Below are 19,338 nucleotides of genomic sequence, written 5' to 3'. Positions count from 1 at the left end.
TCGGCAAGAACATTACATTCAATACTGGCAACCAATATATTTAATTTACTGTTTAAGACCGTATTCGAAATACGCTAGAACAATTAAATGTTAACGTATCTTTGTTAATTCGTAAACAATATTTTAAATGTCGAAAGTAGACATGCCCTTGACAAAGTAAAACATTGGAATTAAATCCTCAAGTTTTAGCATGAAAACGTTAGTTATCGAATATAAAAAGCGTTTTTCCATAACATATGTGCAAAACCATATTTAAAAAATTTCTAAGACCTAATAAAAACGTAGATAAAGGTAGTTATATTGTTTAGTTATAAGAGCATATTTTTGCTTCGTATTTTGTGTTAATATTTTCTATTGAGTAGTAACTTGAACTAATTGAATTTCAATTTATACAAACATATACAACCTTTTTAGTTAAAAGCGGACAGTTCCGAACAAAAGGAGCTAATCGAAAACTGCGATGAAACAAAGGCACTTTGCTCACATAGCGCTTGCAATTTATTTCTTTTGCTTTTATTTTCCATTCCCGTTAGACTGGACGTGCATTGAATATTGGTAGGGGTTGGAATTTTTTTACGGAATATTCAATGTACTTGGTGGTATTGCAATACTAAACTTCGTTGATAAAGTTTTAAAAGTGTAAAAGATTTAGTAACACGTAAATTGAAGCACTTCAAAATATAGCTATAGTTATAACTTATATCACATACTGCGTTATTCGGAATTGCTTAATCTTATATCTTTAAATGAGTACTTCTTGTATGTATATATATATAAAATCTCTCTCGGAATCTCGGAATCGGTTCCAACGATTTTCATAAAATTTAGTATATAGAGGGTTTCGGGGGTGATAAATCGATCTAGCTAGGAATCATTTTTAAAAAATGTCATTTTATTCGTGTTTTATCGATAATCAACTTAAACATAAACTTAACTTTTTCTATCGGTAAGATCGAAAATATTATTCATATTTCATCATTTTATTAGTAATTCGTACTTAAACATAATTTCCAAAAGACACAATTAAAAAAAAATACCGAGCAAAGCTCGGTCATCCAGGTACTAATCATTATGAGAGTCGTTTAATGCAGCTTTAGTATGAGGAATCTCAACTATGGGGCTGTTGACACTTAATGATTTTTATATCAAGACCAAACCCAGATATATAGAGTAATTATAATGTCATATAAAAACATTGCTTGCATAAATGTTATGTTTGTATTGAATGTACTATGTCCAGGAAAAATATATAAAAATAATATTGTTCAAGATAAAGTTGAAATGTATTTGATGTTTTCTTTGCGTGAAGGCTGTCTCATATAATTGAATTGTTTCCCTGACGTCTGACGCGATGTCAACGAAATAAAAGCTCTTGTGCTCCAGATTTCACGGAACAAATAATTCAGCTTACTATCATAGAATAACAACAATTGCTAAATTTCATACATGTTTGGATGGATGGATGTATGTTAGAAGGTATCTACAGAACGGCTGTATGGATTTCCTTGAAATTTGGCATTGATATAGAAGCCTGGAAGAATACAAACACTATTTTTTATTTCGAGCGGATGGGGTCACGGGCGACAGCTAATAAAAAAATCGTTCATACCTAATGCGCTGTATACTCTTTCCTAAAGGTTTAAAATTGCAATCTTGTACATTTAAATGATTCAAAAGATAAGCTTGATAAATGCATTATTGTAAGTTAGTGTTATATAAAATGTCTCTTCCAGATTTACGTGACAGGAAGACAAAATATACGTCAATTTGTAAACGTTCCGTTCACTGAACGTAAATGATGACAATATGTAAGGCGATGCGTCAGCCTGCGACGAGCAATGGAAACATTATTAGCTATACAGTTTGAATTATTTTTTAAACATTCAAGTAAGATATTTAAAAACAGAACTTAATAGTATTTTATCCAGATTAACAAGTAAAACTTAGTGTTATAGCTTGAGTAGAAAACACTATAGCTGTCACATAGGTAATTACAACTTATAAAAGTCGAGAACAAAAAAAATCGGCTAAAGTTAGAATCTACACACTAATTCACATTCAGTTGTATTAAGAGACGTTTGTTTTGTGCAAGTATCAGCTGTCGCCTGCGACTCCGTCCGCGTGGAACTAAAAAAAAAACTTCATTAGTAGCCCATTTATTCTTCTGGGCTATGTACTATATCTATGTCAAATTTCAGCCAGATAAATGCAGCCGTTCTGGAGATACCTTCAAACATACATGCAAATATTTGCATTTATAATATTAGTAAGAAGTAAGATTTCCTAAAAAATGTTTCAATAAATACACTACCCAAGCTGTTGTTGTTGAGTTAGAATTAAATCACATGTTAGTTATGCCCTAATTCCACTAAATTGTTATACGCTTCTAGTTTGCGGCGTTAATTAAAGGAGAGTGTCAGCACAACAAGCTATCTCGACCATTTCGTATGAGTGTACATGCTAATATATTTTGATACAGATTTATTCAACACTAGTTTACTCACGCGACTTCGTTACCGAGCCAATGTAATGTAGGGTACGTTATATCGTTACACGGCACACTCATGGGAAGAAGAGTAGAAGAGGAATTGAATGACATGTAAATATCGATTCAATCGTTTAGGCTATAGGCCGTTATAAAGGTATTTACATACAATTAAACACACCTACATACTGACGAAAAACATCACCCTCTTTGTCAATCGGGTAAGTATTTATTTTACTTTTACATCTTTGATTTTTTTCTTTATATTCATGCGACAAAATTCTCATAAGTAGCCATTGTATGGAATGGCCGCTGTTTTGTAAATGCTAAAATTTAATAGGTCGTAAACAGTGAGACGAGCGTAAAAAGTGCAATTTTATCCAATGGCTGGACATCACCCTAGTGGACCAGATAAAAGTTAATTTACCGAAGCTTAGCGTTTTACGAGACTACTTTATGTACATTAGTATTATAAAAACAATAATAGCTTAGTGACCACTAATATTAGCAATCATACAATTGTGTACATGTGCGTGTGATTTTGAACTAAAAAAATCATTTGTCGACAGTTTTAGTAACTAAACACCCTTTCTTGATTTTGCGTTTTCAAGGACGATACATTAAAGTCGTCGTGTAAGCAATAAACAAAGCGACGCGACGCAAAAATCAAAAAATTCAAATGCAAATATATGCATATGTAACTGCCGTTAGCGCATTTATCAAGTATTTTTTTTAATAAATTATAGCAATTTATTGTAACCCCATCAGATCTGTGCTCAAAAGATGGTAATCAGTGTCTTAAAAAATGCCTTTTTTCAAACAACTTTATTTATTTCATATTACCTTTTGCGAATACTAATAACCTAAGTGCCTTGCAATGTTTTATTTTGACGATGAAACCAGTAACCGAGGGTTTCTGATACCAAAAACCTGGGTTAAAAAAGTAGTGTTTTGTTAGAGATAATGGTCTCAGAAACCCACGGTATTAATAATGATTTATAAATATCTACGCATTTGCAGAGGAATAAATCTGCAAACATAAGGGAATAGTTTCATATGAAATGGAATACTGTTTCATTCATCATTCTTTTTACTTTCGTATGGAAGTTTGCGATGTCGTGGAACAAAAGTCATCCCGGGGGAACATTACGATATCGTAAAAATACATAAGTGACAAAAATATAAGTGAAGTGAAACTTTAAGTATAAATCCTTGTCACTATTTATTTTAATATCTGAAATCTCCAAAATAGATAAGTGACCGCTGCCCATAGACATTAGAACTAAGTTAGAAGTTTGTATATGCAAGATTATTTTATGAATTTAACTTTAACGTTTTTATATTTCACGTTAGTTTAAAGAATAATGAATTATCACGAACAAAAGAAAACATTAATGTGTCAGTGGGAAATGTATATTGCGTCGCTACATTTTATTCATATTATTTGAAAAACTTATCACGTGTTTTATTTTAAAAACGGACTCATATTTATCAGGACAGGAAATAATATTTTAAATCCTATAAAATGAAACGCTCGTGCACTAGAATATCGTGATTGTTTTCTGTATAAAAAAATTTCATTGTATTATATAAAACGGATTTTATTTTATCTTGAAAAAAAAATTCGAAAAGAGATTCTAAAGTTTAATTTAATTTACTGATCTATATATGTTATATATCTATGTTAAAATCTAATTCTTCAAAGAAATTTTTAAAGATCGTGCGTAGATTTTATTGCGCTTATTTAGTCTTATTAGATAACAATTCGTTAAAACTAAACCTTTCTTGAGGCTCTTTGTATAGTTATTACTCGTATATATATAAAATATATTGCAAAATCAACGTATCATACATGTAGCTTCCCGCAACATAGGTGACTTTATAAACAAAGAGTTGTTAAAGTACACGGTACATAAACAACAGCGGATTGCATGAACATTTAATCTAGTTAACTAACTTGAAACATAAAGAGGTACAGCACGTTAGTTCAGTAATTCTACTAGTCTTTAAAACGACAAGCATTAATGTTTATTATAACTTCTTGGACGTACTAACAAGGTTTCCCTACAAAAATGATTTTGAATCGATTAATCTTATTATACTAATATTATAACTGCGAATTTTTAGATGGATGGATGGATAGATGGATGTTTGTTAAAAGGTATCTCTAGAACGGCTTAATGGATCTTGATTTGATGAAATTTGGCCTAGGATTAGAGCATAGTCTGGTATAAAACATAGACTATTTTTTTTAATTCAGCGCGGACGGCGTCACGGGCGACAGCTAGTAACAAATAAAAGCAAAGATGTATATTAAACAAGCGTGATTACTTCCTAAGCTTCGGTGTAACATTGTATAACATTTACATTGTACAACTTGATTAATTTAAATAAAGATAAAATAATCTATTAAAGATGGTAAGAATCTCAACCAAATCGCGTGGACCGCTTCTTCATAAATTTTATGTTAAACGCAAATAAATAACGTTATTTTCGACATAACAAGAGATTTACGAAAGGAAAATCTCCGATGCCGGTATATTTTATCCCCACTCTTATCATACATTATCAATCAATGTGATTACATTAACATGTACCCCATTTTCTGGGCTGCGCCTAATACCTCGCACTCAGTGATATATGAAGCTCTGTTGGCATTTTACTTAATACCCTACGAGCTAGCAATTAATTAAGAGCCACCCTCTTCACTAAGCAGGTATCGTTTACAAAATCACTTACGTTCATTAGGCGACACAAATTTGGAATACTTAACTAGTTTTCTCTTACATTGTCATATAGCCATTTCATTTATCTAGTTGAAAATTGTTTAATATACTTATTTTTGTACTTACTCCGCTGGCGCAGTGACCCAATGTCTCCAAAGGGTTTTGGCCTCCGACATAAGCTATCGTACTTTTGTACTTAGAACCGTTTGAGTCTCTTTAGCTGTCGTTTAGTGCAGATTTCTCTTTTTTATCAAATTCTCCTGTAAATACATAACATCCTGTAGGTTATTACAAAGTAAATAAGAATTAAAAGATAGATTTCAGTTATTAAAAACGGTCGTGCACCACTCTGAATGCTGTATTAGTAACAATCAAATATGCCAATTTCTTCGTATTTCTGTAATTATTTAATTCTTTTGTAAATGTATTTGTGGTGTTATATCTTGATTCTAGAACTTAACGAAATATTGTACGAAACATAATTTGTTTATAAAATTTTATATTTTAGCTAGCTCGACATATTAAATTAATTAATAATACTGAGACGGGACGGGACACCTGTGGACTAGACAACTAAAATGTGTCCGTGTCAGCGCAAGCTGTACACTATTTTACATATGTATACGGGATGTTTAAAATTAAATAACATAAAACTTGCTCTCATGAATTTTTCACAAAAGCATATATTATATTATTTTAAACACGACTTATCGTCATGAGTCCAAAAGACTATTAGTATATTAAATTAAATTGGTATAAATAAGTTTTAATGTTTTAAAAGCGTCGCAAAAATTGATTAAAATACAATGAAAAACTCACAGAAAACTGACACGTACTACACCAAGACGTTTTATACAATTGTCGTTTTACTGTATTTATAGTCTTTAGTTTTCATAAACATACCGAAACATCTGTAATTTGGCATATTAATTGTATGTTTATTCGGATTATTAAGCAATAGAACTTTAATTTAATATGAAGATATTTTGCGGTAGAATTCGAAATGTAGTGTTACGTGTTTTGAATGTTTAAAATGAGAATACCAGTGGAGTAGTTTGCGGTTTCCAAATATTTGGGTGCAACGAAATTATATAATATTTCAGGCAATAGCTGCATGCTTTATATAACTTTATTAACAAAATAATTGAATAATCAATTATACTGTTCCACTGGTTGGTGGGTAAAAATAGTAGTTATTATAAAATGTGCAATTTACTGCCGTTCCGTTCCGTTCCGTTCGTTGTTTAACTAAAGTTAAAAAAAGATTGGATAAATTTTGTTCAGATGATTTAACTTTTTTTTAAAAAGCTCCATAAGTTTTCATCTACAATATCATACTTGTGTCAATTTTGAAAAGAAAAATGTAACGCAAAAAGCCTTCGCCTTCGTTATAAAGTAAAAATATTTTACACGAGACGTAGCTATTATTTATTCGTACGTAATATTTCAAAATTACTCCACGTATTTTAGTATTTCATTAAGCGAAGTCAATTTTGTCTGGTCCTGGGAAGCCAGGAGAACGTACGTTAAGTAATATTTCACAGAAATAACGACTCGCGACCGCCGACTCTCCCTAGTGAATGAAAAAACGATGTTATAGCCCACAAGAAAATGATATGTTGTTAAAAAATTACGGTACGAAACATTTTTTTGGAAATTATCTTTCGGATGCCTCTAGAAATATTTACCTCGAACTTTATTTAAAAAATATTATTTTATATTATTTAGTTTGGTTTAGTTTTAGTATATAGTTTCTAGAATTATTTTGGTAGATTAATTTTAATTTAATTAGTCACTTATTAATTAACATATAGTTAAGTAATTCAATAATAAGTTTATGTATTTATTTAACTACATTATAATCTGTAATTATAGTTTCAATTCAAAGTAAGAATGTTAACATAATAGCATAATTTAAAAATAATTTTAGAATGTTTGTGTTTATTTTAAAATGTAATTTTAGGTATACCTTAATACATTTATATAATACATATTATACGAGTAAATGCGAAAGTTTAGATGGACGGATGGATGTTTGTTAGAAGGTCTCTCTGAAAAGGTCTAAGAATCTTTATAGAATTTGGTACAGATATAGAACAAAGTCTGGAAGAGCACAATATACTACTTATTTTTTTTAATCCACGTAGACAAGTCGTGGCGACAGCTAATGTTTTTTTGAAGACTCATTTTTCAATTCAATTTAATATGTTTCCTTTTTTCAATTTTTCTATTATACTTTATGTAGTTAGAGAAAGTTTTAAATACTATGAATAGATGCAAGAGGGGAAAGTGTTAATTTTTATGAGATCACAAGAATAAATTGAGAGTTCGGTAAAGTTTGCTAATATTTTCACGATGAAACTTCATAAGTATGAAATTCCTTGGAACGTACGCGGATGGGAACTTCTTTATAACTCTCAAGTTAACTAAAAGTGCATTATAACTTCTACCTGCCGTAATCGAAGCAGTTACGTTAAAATAAGCAATACTTTTTTGTTAATTTCAATCTCAAAACAAAACCAGTCAACAGAAAACATTAAGAACTCAAAATATCTAAATGAAGTAACAAATGAGCCATGGATTCTGCCTATACTTTTTTAAAGTGTGTATAATAATAATCTTAGTCCATTTGCAGCAGGAGTGAGAGACTATTCATCACGGGCGTTCTTACGGCTCCATTACGCGGCAGACAATTACTCTATCTTAAATATCCCGCTTTGTACTTTGTCATAAGTCAAGGAAGACGTTGATGGATATACATTGAAATAATTCCTAAGTGGAAAATAAACTTATACATGAAGATTTGAGTGACGTTCCTAAACTGTACCTTTTTATATTTCTAGTCGTACCTTTTTTTGCTTATTTATCATCATCTGTATATCTATTATTTGTCTAGTAATCTAAGTTAAGGGTGCAAAATAACGATAGGGAATAGACGATGAAAGTTGGTAAGTTGTGTATGTTTTGTTGTAATGTTTTATAAGTTTAAGGAAATTAATCAACCTGTATAAGTAAAATGCTACCCTGGCCAAACTATGAATGATAAATATTTCTATTCATCTTTCACAGTTTGATTTTCACAGCATTTTAGTTTGATATGTAGATAGGAGTTTATTTGTGTGAAGCAATCAGCTAACGCTATGCATATCGGTCTAGCCAGCGCTACATGCAGTGACATTGATTTATACGAAATGTAAGCAACGCTCTCCACTGATTACGCTGCCTACAAATCTACTAAATACGAAGATACTTACAATATAGTAAAGCTATCCTTTTAGTCATGCAATCATCACTAGCTCACTACACGTCTCCACTGAAAGGCTCCTAAGTTAGGGGTGACTAGGCCATAGTCAACCACGGGTTTTCTTTGAATGTTTTCGCCGATATGTGCAAGTTGCATCACAATGTTTTACTTAACCGTAAGTACGTCGGATAAATATACATATGTAAATCGAAAATCGAAAAACACATGCCGATGTGTACCCGAGTTCCAATTCCACTATGTACCGACATAATGGGATTTGAACCCGGGATCTGTAGATTACAAGTCAAGTGCTTTAACCTCTGAGCCACCGATGCTCTTTAGTTTATGTAATGCAATATAAAAATTTTATTAGGCTTGGCCATCCACATTCCGTCTAAATCATAATGTCTTCCTTTTTTGTTTGCTTTTCTTCCCTTTACAAGTCAACACACCCACAGTTCCTTTAGTATAGTGTGGCATCGTGTTCAAAGGTATGGTCAAAAATGATAAAATAATTTTACAATTTAAAAGTATAGTCACAATTTCACCGTACCTTTTTAGATCGGAAAATTCGTATAAAAATTTTAAAAATTTCATTTATAAAAGTTTCTATCACGCTTGCCAAACGTGTTCACGGCGACATAAGAAACGTGACTAGAAAAATGAATTTAAGTTTTTTGCCAAGGTTAAATTTAATTCCGTGGGATTTGTTCTCCGTACATTTCATTTTACTTAGACGATTGATTTATGTTACCAGCCTTAATAAATCAATTACTATTATTACCAAGTTGATGTATTAATTTTTAAAGGGTAAATCTATCTCAAAATTGTGCTCTACGTCGTGGATATAATTTCAAATCTTAAATGAATAAACACTTTTTGCTTATTTTATAGGCGACGAGATCCCTCGCAATTTTAGCCATTATAATATTAGTAAGATTGGTAAGGCGGTGAATGTTTGATCAATTAAAAAAATGTGAGATTGTGGTATCTTATTCTAGCAAGAGAAACCGACTACAAGTACGATATAGGACTTAAATGTTATGTACATAATATCACATGATAAAGTGATAAGAATGTTTATAAAAGTTAAAAAATACAACATTCTATACACGGGGAAGTTAAAATTGGCTTTCTGCCAACGTTTCAATAGATAACGTGATTTTGCAAGTGCGCCAACACGTGTAGAGCATTTCGTCTCTTCCCTTACGACGACGGGGCGGCTAGCGTCTGGTGGCTGGCCGGTCTCCAGTTTGTTACTGCATAGTCTACTGTCTTGTTCTCACTTCCCACATACCTTTAGGATGCCAAACATACCCATGACGTTGAAAAAGTACATGAACTTTTAACTTTACAGGGCTGTCATGGCAATGATCTATGTGGGTCTAAGTCGCTGAGCCACTCAATTTTTTGTCAAATAGAATGAGGGAAATGCAATTATGTTTGTATATAAGTATGCCGACAGTGAAAACGTACAGTGAGAAAATAAGCGATTGCAGCTTAGCTTAGCGTTATTTTTTCAAAAACGCAGGAGACAAGGAGTTGCACCCTCTTTTAATCTGATTGCCAGACTGGTTGAGCCGACTGATGACTGGGATTACTGGTGCTTCCACTCAGACGCAATACTCAGTGTTTTGCTGTATTTTTTTTAAGTGTTTCCTAATTATTATGAAAATATTTTATGCGATAATTCGTGTTCTCGGTAATATGTATTTTTTCGTTGGTACATATATATATATATACTACTATATAATTTGGAACGAATTATATGAATAATTTTAATATGATTGTAACTTATCAATATCACCGTGGGTTTCAGTATTGTCAAAGATAACGACAGGGATGACGATATGTTTTATACTGAGATTTGGTCTCAAAAACCAATGGTCAGTTGTCTGCATGGATACTCCCGTATTTTAAGCTTTCGCGCACTAGATATATGCTATTTCATTCAAATTGAATACTTATAAACTTTTACTTATATCTTTTTGAGCTGTAATTAATGAACCATTAGCATTTCATGTCATACACGAGAGACATTTGTTATTTTATTATAGTTTTTTCTTTCATTTCATAACACATGTGCGACGCATAAATTTCGTCTCTCGAGTTAAATTAGAATTTTAATCGCTGGACGCTACGATATGGTGTTCTAGAATTTATTTAGTTTCAAATTAAATTTTATTTCATAAAAATTGTGGCACCATGTTTTTCAAAGTGCATTTACATATTACATATAAGATTACTGTCACATAATCTTTTCATTTAATATTAAATAAAAAAAAATGCGAAAACGATGTGCTAGTGTTGCTTATAATGAAAATGCAATTTTTAAGATTGTCTGTTTGTCTGTCTGTCCTTAAGTCCACGTTTGTTTTAGGTAGTTTATAATATATTTTGTGTTCTTTACTTAGATGGATATTGATTTAACTTAATAAACCTGAAGCATAATTAGCTTTAAACTAATGTTGAACAAATAACTATATTTTATGTAGTCACTTGTTAACTATCAAACACGCATATGTAAGGTGTTAATATTAAAGTATTCAAACTTTCGTAAGACATTATACTAAACTGATATAAAAACGGCTAAACACTCACGTATATTCGTCCGGTGGCGGCACCGACTAGTTTCGAGCCCATCGGGGTCCCTTCATCAAGTTAATATTGAATAATTATTGAAAAAGTTTATTGTATAGTTTTAGTGTAACATATTAATATAATATTATCTTCAGCTTTTTTATGGACTTTTGTTAACATTGTAATACAAAATATTGTGGTTAAATTTAAATGAACTTTTGTAAATTCTTGCTTTTCAATTACCACTTGACTCGTCTCGTGTATTTCTTATCCTTCAATTTATTCACCCCTTCTTTACTTGTCTGTACGAGTATGATTATCAAATAAAGTCTCACATTCAAAATGTTTGCGCCACACCAACGTTGTTTTCCAACGGTAATTATGAAGTATGTTTGTTTTACGCAATTTTGGTAATGAAAGTTCATTTGTTTATTCAACTTTACAACCATAACATGTGAAAACTTTATATTTATGGTTGTTAATTATTGTTTTGTATATTAGAAAGTAAATTGAATTTGATCAAAGTGTGTGTGAATAGTATTTATGAAAGTTGTTGGTTTAATCATTGATTTATTTACTAAATTTTATGATTAAAAAAAAGAGGAAAATTATTTTACTAATGTTCGATATTGTGCTGTATTTGACTTGCAATGTTCTGTGAATGGTACACATTGAAAACTAACTACAGTAATTTGGGTCACAGCCTCCAATGACGTGAGATGAAAATAGTGATACGTCGTACGTAACGTTTTGTTTTGTTTTGTTTATATTATTGTTTTATTAATTTACAGCTTTAAGTTAAATTAGATTTAAGATGATTAGGCTATAATCAATCGAATCAATAATGAAAAAAATAGTAGAGAACGAACCTAGAATCACTAGTTTTAGGCATTATTAGTTAGAATCCTTTGGCGCGAATGACATGCTTTCGTTACAAAGTCAAGTGTCACAATGAATAGTGAGGGGGCATAAACGTCGACATTTTAGTAAGGCTAGTGTTGAGTCAATATACTGGCTCATTTCCGGATTTTCATCCTAACACTAGATTATTCTAAACTGATTGTCGCCCGCAACTCCGTCCGCGCGGGATTCAAAACAAACTTAATAATTAGCCTATGTGTTTTTCTACGCTATGTTCTACATCTGTGCATCATCAAGATACGTTTAGCCGTTGCTGAGATACCTTTAAACAAACATCCATCCATTAGTAACATTAGTCCTTAGTCCTTGTTTTAGATTAGCTTTGGAAATTTAAAGATATAATATGAATTAAAAATGCCTCCAATATTTTCCGAAACCAGGAATTATAAGTCGTGACATCTACTATTATTTCTGGTTAAGTTTGATGTCATAAAGTGAATACACAACCAGGGTATATGCATTGTGAACAAGTTTGAAGACATGCGGTGTACACATAGAGAGAAACCAAGTCTCTTGTAATCCCGAAACAAATAATTAATGTATCCACAGATATCGGTTTGGTAGACTACAGCTGAGCCACGTTTAGAATATTCCGCATAAACAACTTGAATTTAATTCATAAGTTGGGTAATAATTTATATAGAAAAAGCCTAAGAATGTATTGTTAAAATTGTTCACAATTCTGAGAATAAGACGGTGAGAGGATAAATAAAATATCGGACCTTTATCTTTATTTGATTGTATTTGAATATCCCATATCATGTTTTTTTTAGATAAAAATAGCAAATACAATACTCGGATCTTTACAACTGAGTACCCATTCAACTGTTTCTTAGTAGACTAGGTTTTCGCGGAATCGATCATACGACAGTGTATACTGAGAACTCTGTAAGAAGTTTAAAAATATCTTCCTTATACTTAGAAAGCAGGGAATCCTTGCTCAATATTTAGTTTACAAAGAAATTGTTTTAAAAACAATATGGTATTGTGTAAATGCGAATCGTATTACAACTTACACTTGAATCTGAGTTTAGGTATTGGGTTAAATTTTTACAATGAACTCATTTACAAAAACATATTGACATCTCTCTCATACTCTTTGTAATAACAGAGATAACACTAGTTTTAGTACAGGTCATGACAGTTAAGTTGTATTAAATACCTACACAAAACAGTGAAATACATTTTACCTCCGTCGTCATAAAAAAGAGAATTAATCGTATTAGTTTGCTTGTAAAACTAATTAAATTTGTTTTATAGAGCAGCTAAACAAAACGATTATACGAAATCTAAGGCTCGGAATCTCTTATGTGCTTAGGCAAGTGAGACTTAACTACAAAGGATCCACTTATTGGAATAACGAGCATCACTACAAAGCGTGCTTAAGCGTCCCTCTTTTACCTTAATCCTGGATCCTGAGAAAACTTGACAGCATCGTAGCATTGTAATTAGTTTTGTTATATCAACTTTATATAACGAATATATAAAGGATGCAATTACTAATTTAAAAACTAACAAGCTGAAGTATGCTACTCTTAGGACATTATACGCGTTTAATAGCAGTTTAAAAGCGTTGCAAGTATTTAAAAAAATGGTAAATTTTAAATATTGTCAGTCAAATTTCAAAGTCAGTTAAAATTTAAAGTCAAAACTAATACTATACGGTCGCGTCGCGAGAATCGCGTTGCGCGCGCTCCGTACACACGAAGATGACTTGTCAACGCGACTCGTCTATTAGGTCATTACAGGTATAGTAACTATTTGTCAACTGTATAGATTTAATCCGCCATAAGTAAATTGCAGCGACGCGTGCTGTGTCTATCTATGACATTGTCTTGCAAAAGTCTTAGCGACTAAAATTGCCGGGTTTCCAAGACTTACGTTGTACATATACGAAGGGCCTTAATATACGAGTACGATATATGAGTTTAAATATTTATGAAATGTAAGATTTTGTATTATTTAATGTAAGAGCCAACGTTCCATTTCTTTTCAGTTACCGGACAATACAGTTGGAGAGCAGTAAAAGCGTAGTATTATATCATTTCTCAGTAACAATGCGTCTCATGAACTCAAATGTGTACCGAGGACTCGATGTCTGGAAGATGTGACAAGCTTAAAAGAAAATTTCTTAACGTAATTGTGCCATTGTTGTAGCTATAATGGAAAAAGGTACGCTTTCGTGGGTTGAATAACTGGGAAGGATATTTGAAGAATGATTTTAACGCCTAATTTAAAGAGAACATGAGTTCTTTTGTATTTAATAACTAGCTGTCACACGCGACTCCGTCCACGCAGAATTAATAAAAAAACATATTACAGTACCATATGTGTGCTTCCAGACTACGAGACTTCTATACATACGTCAATGTTCTTCGAGATCTGTTCAGTCGTTTAGGAGATACCTTAAAACATCCATCCATCCATATTAACATCCGCATTTATAATGTTAGTAAGATATTATTGTAAAAAAAGAACCTTTCTAAGGTGCCAATTATTTTAGAATTAAAATTTTTCAAAAGCAGTCCTAATTGTAAAAACGAGATTTCGGGTAAATTAATAATTTATTTGTAATAAGTAGCAAAAACTATGTAATATTTAACCATGGGTTTCTGAGATCAACATCCCCGTTTAAAACATAATATTATGTCTGTATTGTCAGAGACGATGACATATTTTATACAAAGATTTTAAGAATGCAATCTTAAGTTTTTTTTTATATCATAAGGTGGCAAACGAGCGAGCGGCCACCTGAGATCGCTGAAATAGCGAAGTGACCGTTGCCCATAGACATACGCAATTGCATATGCGTTGCCTACCTTTAATCGACGGAGGAGAGGATGCATAGAAAGAAAATATTTTCCCTTTCCATGCATCCTCTCATCCGGAAAGTCCACTTCCACTTCCCATCCTTTCCTTATAAGAAAAAGGGTGGGAAGGGAAAGAGGACTAATTTTGGCCTCCGGGACGCACACTCATCAGACGAAACGCGGAATTGCTTCCACTTCACGCCTGTCTTCTGTGTGGTCGTGGTATTTCACCGGGCGAGTCGGGCCGATTCGTGCGAAGATGTTAAAGCGGGCTTTACCACTGTTACTTTACTAGCCCTACACACTACTACTTGTTAAGTTACTTTAATAGCAAACTAGATTCGATTCTCAAACAACGTTCAATATTTGTGTTGTGTAGAATACTTTCTTAGGATAATTTTTTTTTAATTAATTTTTACTTTAAGTATAAAAAAATGGAGGAAATTACGAACACGTTGTCATCAGTATATTACAAAGTATTCATATTTGGTGATAACTTGTGTAAATTTGTATAGCAACAGAGGTACCAAGTTCGCATTTGTTTGTGTCGTTATTTTACTTTAGGGAGAAGAGAAAGTTGTAATGTGTTTGAGGGAATTTAAAGAAATGAGAGAGGTTCCCTCGTAAATTTGTTACTTCATAAGACTTTTGAGTTAAAGTATCAAATTTATTAAAATTAATACTTCTAACTTAAGAAGAAAAAACATTTTTTTATACTTGTTTAGTGATATTAAATATACCTCAAACATGAAGATTTTCAATTCAGCGTATGTTAATATTATATCTTTAGTTCTATAACAAAGCGTGCATTTAACCCTTTAGCAGCTATCTTAAATATTTATACCAAGATAAAAATACTGCTCGATTAGAGACTCGCTTTTTAAATCGTCTGGAGAGTAAAGTGGAATAAAATTGTATTTACGTGAACGTTTCTTTGCGTAGTATATTTTATTTGATCAATTAAACATGCCGCGAGCCGACATCGTCTATTCCACGATACATAAAGTTTTATGCGATGTTTATTTACCTTTTGCTGTTGCTTACGGTCTTGGTTTTATTTTAGTCGGTGGAAAAACTTTATGCGGGTACGTGGCCGGATGTTACCACATGAATGTCTGTTTAAAAAGGATATGCGATATACACATATTTTGGTTTTGATTTCCCTATTCTATGTATATTTGTCGTATATAAGCGCTTAGCAAAAGCCAACTCTTATCATTGTATGTCAAAATATTCGAGCTATTGGTAGTTAGGAATTTTAAATTTAATTAAATTACGCTGATGATGAAGAAGATGATGTTATTTTCATTTATTATAATTTTTTTTAACTTTAATTGTACTCAATAAAATATTCTTTTTTATAATTTGATAAAGTCCATAACAGAGAATTAAATTATTCTTCCACTTCATAATGCCGCGGCATGACAAATGGCTGAAAATGATTTTAATGACTCAAATTGGACATAAAAAAGATAATAACGCCGCGCTATTAATTTCCAAGTAATTTATGTTCATATTTTTCTTGCGGTTGTTTCAACTTTTTTTATTATTCAGAAGGTAAAGTAAGATGAGTTGCTGTTGAGTGAAAAATAACCCATAATACATTTTGTCTGGCCTCGCCGGGCAAACTCAAATTGACTTTGCTTATTGCGAATTGCGTTGAGAGTTTTAAAAATGTTTACGAATCAGCATAATGTTTTGTTCGGATTTAATCGTTTATTTTATAAATGCCAATTTAATTAAAAATCACAGTAATGATGGATATCTATGGTACAAGATAAACATTTATAGAAAGCTCTGAATTTGAATTGTCTTTAATTCTTTCTGATCGTAATAGGTGTTGCACGGTACTCCGTTCGAACGGAATTAAAAAAAAAAACTTAACACGCAATCTATGTATTTAGCAGACTATGTTCTACTATGCCAAAATTTTAGCGGGATCCATTGAGTCGTTTTGGAAATACCTTCTAAAAAAATCCATCCTTTCAATCTATCCATACATCTAAACTTTAGCATTTATAATATTAGTAATAAGTAAGACAGTAATGAGTCATTTCACTTTCATTTTCAATAATTTTAATTCACGCATTTTACTTGTAACATTCTTTAAATCGACAACTAAACAATTTGTAAAGTTTCAAGACACGAAACCTGTACTGCTTCTGAAACTAACGAGAATTATTCAATGAAATGGCTATCACGCCATGGTCGGAACAATGTGTAAAACTATTTGTATGATTTTAGATTAATGTTCTGCACCAAAACGAAACTATGTATAGTTTTCTTCATATTTTGTATTAAACAGAACGATAATTAAATATCAGTCCGTACATATTTATAGAGATGTTCTTGTATTTAAAAAAAATAAGCAGTTAAAAAAATAATTAAAGATTATTTAGAGATTTAATAAACTTCTTGTAATTATTTTTTCGCGCAGCTAAGCGAAGTTAAATGTTCCTTTATTTAAATAGAACACTTTGTTAGCAAGTACAAACGTGCGACGAATTGTTATTTCAAAGAATAAATTAGTTTTAATATGAATATTTTGAGCTAAAACACGGCGCAGATCAATTAAAAGAGCAAATCATGCTCGGATACGATCTTGACAAACTTATGTCGGAAATCTTATTATATTAAATACGAAAGTTTAGGTGGATGATTGTATGCATCTTGCTTAAATTTGACATAGATGTAAAACATAGTTTGGAAGAACACGTAGACTACTAAATAAGTTTTTTAAGTTTTCCCGCGTTCGCAGTGTCAGGCAACAGCTTGTAACAGATAAATTATTTTATTTTATATTGTAAAATTATCTTTAAGTTTAATAGGTGCATTGATCCATTAGTGATTGGTAGCAGGGAAAGAGCATGGAAGCTGCCAATGCAATACTGACGCATGATCGGACGACCTGATTGATGCGGGGTATTAGAGGCTATATCCTGACTTGATGTGGGTATAACTTTTACTGTATTAAATCGCCATATATTCAAATTAGCGTATAATAATGTGGTGGTAAGTGTGATTTGGAGGACTTAAACCTGGTGTGCCAAACCCCTTTTCTTATAAGAGATGGGGGCAAACGCACAGCGGGAGCAAAGAGGTGTTTAACGACTCCCATGCGCATCTGCAATACCAGAGGAACCGCAAATGCGTTGCGTGTGGGTCGATGGATTTTTCAAATAGAATTGTGAAAGATTCTTTCACATTAAAATTATTGATAAATTTTGAAAGGACAACGTTTTGTGTGGACGCTGTCTTAAGGGAAAAGAAATGTGTGCAAGAAAATAAAATGAATTAGATTAGTGTTTGATTAACTATTCGACGATTGAATGAATACTTCACAAGTATAATTCGTATATTAATAGATTGGGTTAACTATTTGTTAATATATAATGAATAACGACGTGAGTGATAGTTATATATTGTATATGTATGTGTCTGTTATATTGACATTTACAAGGAATATTTATTTTATTTGAATATATCTGTAAAATCATGATAGTATATTTAGTGTAGTCTGTATATGAGGTTTTATTTTTAAATAAATTGTTGCATTAAATTTGAAAAATAAAGAAAATAAAATAAAAACGGTGCATGCGACAAGCGACAAGCTTGCTGGGGCGAGATCACCTGATTGATGGTAGCGATTACTGACTTATGTTTTGCACCGTATAAAATAAATCTTCGCCAGCTTTTGGCGCTTTTGGATTTCTCTTTTTATAACATCGACGTTATTTATATGGTTTGGATACATTTTTAAACTTTTAGTGCTAATTTTAACTGTTGTACATCATTGATTAACAGTGTTTAAACTGTTCTTAACTATATAAAGAAAAAAAAACAATAATAGTCCAATTTCTACATGTCCCTGACATATGTCACTCACCCTACGTGAGTCGGCGTACAAGGTTTTATAAACCTTAATGTTTTGGATTAATTTTTACGGCCGCCTGTCTGACGCCTACTTCACTTGGAAGAAATTAACATGTTAAGTACATATTTATTTATGTAATAGATTTACAATCTTGCTTTTTTTAAATTAAAATATTAACTATTATTGTTTTCTATTATTACTTCGTGGCAAACGAGCAAGCTGTCACCTGTCTTTAAAATATTGAATTGACGGCTTTTTCATTTGTTATGCTTTAGAAGGGAGTTATGTTACTTGATATCAGTGAAAGCTGTAAGAGCTCTCACAAGCATCTTCTTCGATACTAGAGTATTTGTCAAGCTTAGAATCGACAGCGATTAAACACTGGATTGCTAGCTTACAGCCGTTATAAATGTGTCTTAATCGACGTCCATATAAAGACGCTATATGTTAGAAATGTTCTTAAAATTTAACTAGATTATATTGAATTTTAAACTTAAACTGACTAGTTCCATTTACTAAATTTGGTTAAATTTTCAGTCAAAATGCCATTTAGGTTTGTAGATATTATATTAAAAAGTGTGAGTTTTTTTTATGTAAATAACTATTTTTATTTACTCTTTATTTACTTTTAACGTTACAGGTTAAACAACAGTACAAATATGTTAATAAAAGCATAGTGTTACCCATATTATAAATGC

Source organism: Papilio xuthus, unplaced genomic scaffold, assembly GCF_000836235.2.
Source record: "Papilio xuthus unplaced genomic scaffold, Pxut_1.1 DF827777.1, whole genome shotgun sequence".
Classification (NCBI taxonomy): Eukaryota; Metazoa; Arthropoda; class Insecta; order Lepidoptera; family Papilionidae; genus Papilio; species Papilio xuthus.
This window is presented reverse-complemented; position numbering follows the sequence as displayed.